The following is a 7,821-nucleotide window of genomic DNA, read 5'->3' as shown; positions in this document are numbered from 1 at the left end:
TGCACAGTGACACAAAAGTCATTTAACAATTTTAAAAAAAGCAATGTTACAGATTCAGTAAGAACTGAAGTTTATCATAATCCTTCAAGTTTCACTCAGTAACAGCAGCTTTTTATTATTGGCTATATTTTAGAGTCACATTTATATGAAATGTCAAACAATCACAGAGTGACACTGAACTAAACAATCAATGCCATGTGAGTTGTTCTTGTTTGTTCTTTATCTCGGATTTATTGTAAGCAGCGGGAGTAAAAGCTAAAGAAAAATAGTAAAGATATGAATGAATCTCTGCTCTTACAGCTTTTATTGTGCCATAATGTCTGCTTTGAAACCGTCCTCTTGCTCGTCTCTTGGATGCTCACCTCTTCTTCACCTGTTCCTTTCACCAAACTGCTGCACTCTCGTTCTCTGCTCTCGCCTCCTCTTCTGATTATAATTAGATGCAGTCAGCATGTGCCAAACAAACTCCCCCCAAATCGATCATGTTTGATATGATGATGACGTTTTTAACATCTTATTTATGCACTTGTTGGGTGGGAAAGAGTAAACAAAGATGGGGCATAGAAGCAGAACTGAGTCCTACGTGTGGAGGGACAGTAACTGTGTGTGTATATGTAAGCATTTAAACACTGCAGAGAGTCAAATTAACAGTAACACTATTTTGTCTAAGTCCGCCATTGTAGAAATTCATTTCACCGAAACAATAACATGGCGCACAATGTGACAATAAACGTATAAAACACAAATTCTTACCTAGCAGGAGAATAAATAATCAGTATTTTAAGGCTACTGCATGTATAGATGTCACTGCTGGCTCACATAAGCTAGCTCTGAGACCCGCCAGAGTTTACGCCACAGTTGACTGTCGCGAAAGAGTCGTAAATCACCGGCATTGTAAAACTTAAAATGATTCCAGGGCATGTTATAAAACACCCAATAGATGTACTGGATATTAAACGGTATCAAACGACTAAATGAACACAGGGTTACAATTACATGCTCACGTCGTCACATCGAGAGTTTATTCATTAATCATCAGAGTTCAACAATGTTACATCCAGTTGAAAACAGCTTCACTAACGCCAGCAAAACAGGCTAACAGTATATAAGAGCACAAAAACAGCCGTGCTTATCGACAGCTCGACATATCCTCAACAACTCACCTCAGTATGTGTAACCCGTTCATGTGTTACGCCTGTTGTTCTTGCGTTGTGTTCTGGCGTGAAAGTAAGAGGCAGGAGACAGTACTGGGTCTTTGGCTCTTTACTGCACATCTGCAACACAGAAACATGTGTCTGATCTGTGTGTGTCACGCGACTGCCAGTACACCTCTCCTCCGGCCATGCTGAAAGCAGCTGTGTCTGCAGCTTCATTAACACTACAATAATATAATGAATCAAATACAACTTAAGCTCTCAAAAACAAAAAGCACAAAATAAATAATATGTCACTGAAAAAACATCAAAAACAACTTATAAGAACAATAAACAAAATAATTCAAAAACAAATAAACAGTCAGATAAATACAATTCAATAACCAGGACCCAATATTCTGGTACTTATAGTTCAAACATTATACTTCAGTACAATTATATTAATAACCGCCATCTAACAGGCAGTACAACACTGTACTTATAAAAACAATGACTGAAAGACTGCATCTCCAAAACATAAGAACATCTCCATATCTGCAACACAGAAATATGTGTCTGATCTGTGTGTGTCACGCGACTGCCAGTACACCTCTCCTGACGAAGGAAAAAAGAGTGCATGCTGTTAAAAAAAGACTGCCGCGAGTAGCCGCTAGCAATCAGGCTAACTTAGCATGCTAGCATTTTAGCTGCGTTCTCGGCTAAAACTCATTATAAGTGTATATTAGTGAACTCCGCCCTCCACAAAACTTATCCCGAATGAGTCTCTTAATGACAAACAAAAACGCGGCGGTTTGGCTGTATTCACATTGCAGCTTGGGATCTGAACAAACTTTAATTAGCTGAGAGCAACGTGGCAGTGACTTACCTCCGGCCATGCTGAAAGGAGCTGTGACCGGGGCACACATGCACGCGCCTACGTTACCACGCAGCGCACACACACACATGAACGCACTATACACATATGCAGCATATTTATTTTACTTGGTTTTAGAGTTGGAGTATTTACATATTGATCTGAAATATTTTGCTGCTGAGCAGCAGAGCTCCAAAGCGTCCCCCTGTAACCATGGTTACGCAGATGCGTTCCGACTGTCACGTCACAGAGGAGAACCTGTTTCAAATGTATACCTGGATCAACCTGCAATCAGTTTGAAAAGTTTTCTGCTGAGATCCGCAGCTCGACTTCCTGGCACCCCGGGATAAGATGAGTTGCTGTGTTTTTCACGGAGAAAAAATAATTAACATGGAATAACGTCAGTGTTAGATGAAAAAAAAAAGATGCAAGCAGAAGAGGACAGCAGATTGAGAAGAGATTTCTTCAAACGGTAAGGAGCTTCTAACAAGTGATATCTGATAAGCTTAAATCTTAAATCTAATGTCCAGATTCATGCTAAACTTTTCTGATTACTCCGTGTATCTGCACCGTTAGACTTTTCATCGCCACTTTACGGTAACATACTGGCGTCACTGCTGCCAGCGTCATACCGTGACGCCGTGTTACGCTAGCTTACCTTTCTGCAGGATGATACCGTTTTTTGCTGGTGTGGTATAATACTCTTGGACAAATTATGGTAACGCACCGTAGCCTTTTTTACGGTATCTCACTGGCGACAGTTATGTCAGTGAGATACCGTTATGTCGTTATGTCGTAAATTACGTCAACAAAGTAACATCATACTGTGATTAAGAAATTGGTATACTACCGCTTATTCACGGTATGTCACTGTAAGCCCGCTGCAAGGTAATAAACTGCAATATATTAACCAGTAACTTACCGTTATCACGCATCATCAGTACCAAAAATATTCATCTCTGCTAGAGGATACCGTGTCCCAACAGGCGGTCATTTACTCTTTTAACAGGTCGTAATTTACCGTAATTTCAGTTAACAGTAACATACTGTAAGAGACTGGAGGGTTCCAAAAAAATTGGATGGATGGATAGACACACACACACACACACACACACAAAATATAATTCATGTGCTTTGCACCACTTTATTTCAATTCTGATTCTTCCCTGCTGAAATACACATTTCCAAAATCAAAAACTGAAAAGAACTGAAAACATATTTTCATTGAGGAAGCACTTGTTTTTACTAAACCATGTAATCCATTATTTTCTCAGATGGTTGTCCAAACAATAACGATATTATGTCATATCCATATCATGGCAGACAACACATGCTCAAGTGTTGGGTTTCCTTACTTATATTTTGTAGGGTCTCAAACCTACAATGTGAAGTGCCTTGGCATTCATTTTGTTGGCACCATACAAATAAACTGAATTGTAATGGATATAATATCAAGCCCCACACGTCTGCCTTTATATACACTTTGTCCAAAATACTGGCTCACACGACCAAATCATTGCACAAAACAGGGTCCACAAGGACATGGATGAGCGTGTGTGGTGTGAAGGAACTTGACTGACCTGCACTGAACCCTGATCTTGCTTTGTGGACTGAGTTCGTTGATTTGTAGGGTGAGCCAATACATGTGACAATTAAAGTGTAAGTAGCTGAAATAATTTTTAACAAACGGGTAAAAGAAGGTTAGCACTGGTGCTGCACAGCAAGAAGGTCCTGAGTTCAATTCCACCATCAGGTCTTTCTGTGTGGAGTTTGCATGTTCTCCCCGTGTTTGCGTGGGTTCTCTCCGGGTACTCCGGCTTCCTCCCACCGTCCAAAGACATGCAGCTTGTGGGGATAGGTTAATTGGATAATCCAAATTGCCACTAGGTGTGAATGTGCGAGTGAATGTGAGTGTGAATGGTTGTCTGTCCCTATGTGTTGGCCCTGCGACAGACTGGCGACCTGTCCAGGGTGTACCCCGCCTTTCGCCCTATGACAGCTGGGATAGGCTCCAGCGCCCCCCGCGACCCTGAAAAAGGATAAGCGGAAGCGAATGGATGGATGGATGGATGGGTAAAAGAAGGAAAAAAAATCAAAACTGTTGCACTCAAAAAAACCTATTGGACAGAGACAGCGTCTTGCAAGATGGCGAGAGAGCTTGTCTTCATTGTTGCTCGTCTTGTGTAAATGTCCAGAAAGCATGGGCCATGGATCATCTGTGGAGACATGGGTAACAACACATTGGTCACTTAAATTATACAAGAAATTTACTAATTTCCCTAATTTGAAGTTCTCCACTCAAATTCAGTAAGCCACTGGAGGAAAGTTGTGACATGAGGGTTAATGTGAACAACCTTTCGCTTCACAGTGGTCCCAGTCTTCCTGCTTGTCCCAACCTTGGAGGTACATTTTGTTCCCTCTTCAGGGTTTATCCTTACAAAAAACCTTGCACCCGCTGACTCCTGGTATTCCAGGTTCAATACATAGAATGAACCAAAGAAGACTGACATTGCATCAGCACAGGTGTTCTCTTTGTCCAGCTCAACAATTACACGCCCCTCTGCACTCACCATCCAGCAGGTGGCGGTCATTGAACTTTGTCCTTAAATGTATAGGGGCAACATGTTGTCATTATGCAACATAAAATAATTTCAATACTTCACTTCTTCACACTGTCTAGATAGTCATAAAGCAAATAGCTACGTACAGTTAATTATTAATGGCCTTATGTACACAAGTCCATTTTAACATATTATAATTGTACATAATTGGGAATTATTCTGCCCATTAAACACACCTAACAAAGAGTCAGCCCAGTTAAAGTACCGGAGGTGAATCAACTGTATGGTTATTTTGGAGTTTATAGTTTGTGCTGCTGTTAAACTTTACAGTATTGACTTCAGTATTCCTGCTGTTGGTGTAGCTAGACTACTATGTTGATCAGTAATATGTAATGTGAAATTTGATATTGTTACTTTGCTGGATTCACTGAGACACATGTCCAACAACCTTGGTTTATAAAGGAAATTACAGAAATTTGAGCTAACAAAACAGAGACTGGATACCTGTGTCCACGAAAAGCTCCTGTGCCAAACAGAAATTTTAATATGGTCTAATCAGCTCTATTTCATAAATGACTTCTTACCAAGCATAATCAGCCTTGGGGTGCTTGGCAGGCTTTTAACATGCAAGCTGAACAATATAAATTTGTGTGCACTGAAGCCACAAAATTTAGAAATACACAGTTGCAAAAAGTTCAGTGACCAATTACCTTTGCTAAAGGACATATGCAATGCAAAAAATAAGAGTATTGTCAATAGGGACCAATTCCCAGTTTTTACATGATCAAAATTATTCACAAAAGGCTTCAATAAACAGAAAATGTGTGCCAACAAGAGAACAGTGCACAAAAATGAAAAGATATTTGAGCTCGACGCTTTAATGGGTTTAACATGACTTAGTCAGCACTCCGCACCGTACAGGTAGTACAAGCACACCTGAAAACACTGACCAGCTAACAGCTTTAAGCATTTGGGCGCAACCTCGGTAGTTCACCGATTCACCTGTTGCAAACGTCCAAGTTTCTATCAAGTCTCATAAATCCATCGGCAACTATTACCTAACCAGTCTTTTGAGTCTCCACATTCATAGATATTGACATTTTGTCTTTGAATGAAAATATCCTGGTAGGGTAGCTTAAAAGTCAAAACAAACAGTACTAAGAACGCATTTCGGACTTCTCTCGAATAAGTGAAAAAAACACTTACCTTCAGACTGATTAGCTGGTTCCGATCCAACTTTAATGTGTCCCATGTCAGTCCATTTTAGGGAAATAGTGTTAAGTGGTTTCATTTAATTTTGGGATACTCCCGCATGGACGAGCCGCAATTTGGAGTCTAGCAGAGTTATCACGAATAGCATATGATCTTCAGATATAATCCAATCAACCTTGCATTTAATCCCATTGAACATCCAGTTACCTCTGACTACTTCTAAGTTGCACATGTTAACGGTCATGTTAACGGTCTAATCCCTAAAGTCCCTAACTCAATTTAACTGTGTCCAAAAAAGCACAAAGCACCGTTTCAGACGGTGAAGTGGTGAAGCCACTTACCGGTAGTTGTTCTCGACTCCATAAAATGATATTATAATTCAACACATCTTACAGGCACACCTGTCCAGGTGTGCCTGTAAGAAGAAAGGAAGGAGAGGCACACCTGTCCAGGTGTGCCTCTCCTTCCTTTCTTCAAAAACCTTATTACAAATACAAATGAATTACAATATCACAATTTTTTGATGCATTTATTAGTTTATTGACTTGCCCTAAGGTTGGTGAGCCATCTTGCCGAGGACTGCACCGAGGATGGTGCCCGTTGTGGCAAGGCCTAGGCCTAGGCCTAGGATGCGCACAACGTTGGCAACGGAGGTCTGTGCTCCTTCCTCATGCCTCACCTTATGGACATCATTCAAATTCCTTTCAAGGTTGTCCATCTTGGCAATGAGCATTCTATTTTGCTCTATGAGGACGTCAAGACGCTCAGCTATTCTCTCCATTGGCTCACTTTGGAGCTGCTGCGGGGCAATGTCTCTATTTATGGACTCATGTGGCAACTTTAGTGATGTCACTGCTGATGTTGTCACTGTTGGTGTGACCTCATGACTCATTCATGCTATCTGAACTGTGGTGTAATTATGAGGTCACAGGGGGACGTGAATTTATTCATAAAGTTGATAGAGAGTTTGGGTCATAACTCAAAGATGCAATGATGCAGTCAAATAATTTGGAATTAAATATCTCTGAATCTGGTGTCCTTAGGGACTAGTAAAGCGCTATACAAATACAGGCCATTTACCATCTGTAAATTACAACATTTAGAGGGTTCTGACATCACAGTCATCTTTGTGACATCACATCCAGTCTCTCTGTTGTGATGTCAAATATCAATGCCAGATTCGCTTCTCTGTTGACATCACAGCAGAGAGATGAATCTGGCATTGATATTTGACATCACAGCAGAGAGATGAATCTGGCATTGATATTTGACATCACAGCAGAGATATGAATCTGGCATTGTTATTTGACATCACAGCAGAGAGATGAATCTGGCATTGATATTTGACATCACAGCAGAGAGATGAATCTGGCATTGATATTTGACATCACAGCAGAGAGATGAATCTGGCATTGATATTTGACATCACAGCAGAGAGATGAATCTGGCATTGATATTTGACATCACAGCAGAGAGATGAATCTGGCATTGATATTTGACATCACAGCAGAGAGATGAATCTGGCATTGATATTTGACATCACAGCAGAGAGATCAATCTGGCATTGATATTTGACATCACAACAGAGAGATGAATCTGGCATTGATATTTGACATCACAGCAGAGAAGCGAGTCTGGCATTGATATTTGACATCACAACAGAGAGACTGGATGTGATGTCAGAAGGATGACTGTGATGTCAGAACCCTCTAAATGTTGTAATTTACAGATAGTAAATGGCCTGTAAAAAAAGAGGCAAAAATTAGTTCGTTTCTTTATTCAACTTTTGAACAGTGGTGCTAACCCTAAGCCTATGATCATAACTCAAAGACGCAATGATGCAGTCAAATCATTTGGAATTAAATATCTCTGTCAGGGCGCCCCAGGGTGGCTGTGGCTACAATGTAGCTTGCCGTCACCGGTGTGTGAATGGGTGGATGACTGGATGTGTAAGGTGCTTTGGGGTCCTTAGGGACTAGTAAAGCGCTATACAATTTATCATCTGTAAATTACAACATTTAGAGGGTTCTGACATCACATC

The sequence above is a fragment of the Aulonocara sp. 'chitande type north' Nkhata Bay genome, linkage group LG10, assembly GCF_057382095.1.
Source record: "Aulonocara sp. 'chitande type north' Nkhata Bay isolate Kocher_YH1m ecotype deep benthic linkage group LG10, A_spYH_male_GT1.1, whole genome shotgun sequence".
In the NCBI taxonomy this organism is placed as follows: domain Eukaryota; kingdom Metazoa; phylum Chordata; class Actinopteri; order Cichliformes; family Cichlidae; genus Aulonocara; species Aulonocara sp. 'chitande type north' Nkhata Bay.
This window is presented reverse-complemented; position numbering follows the sequence as displayed.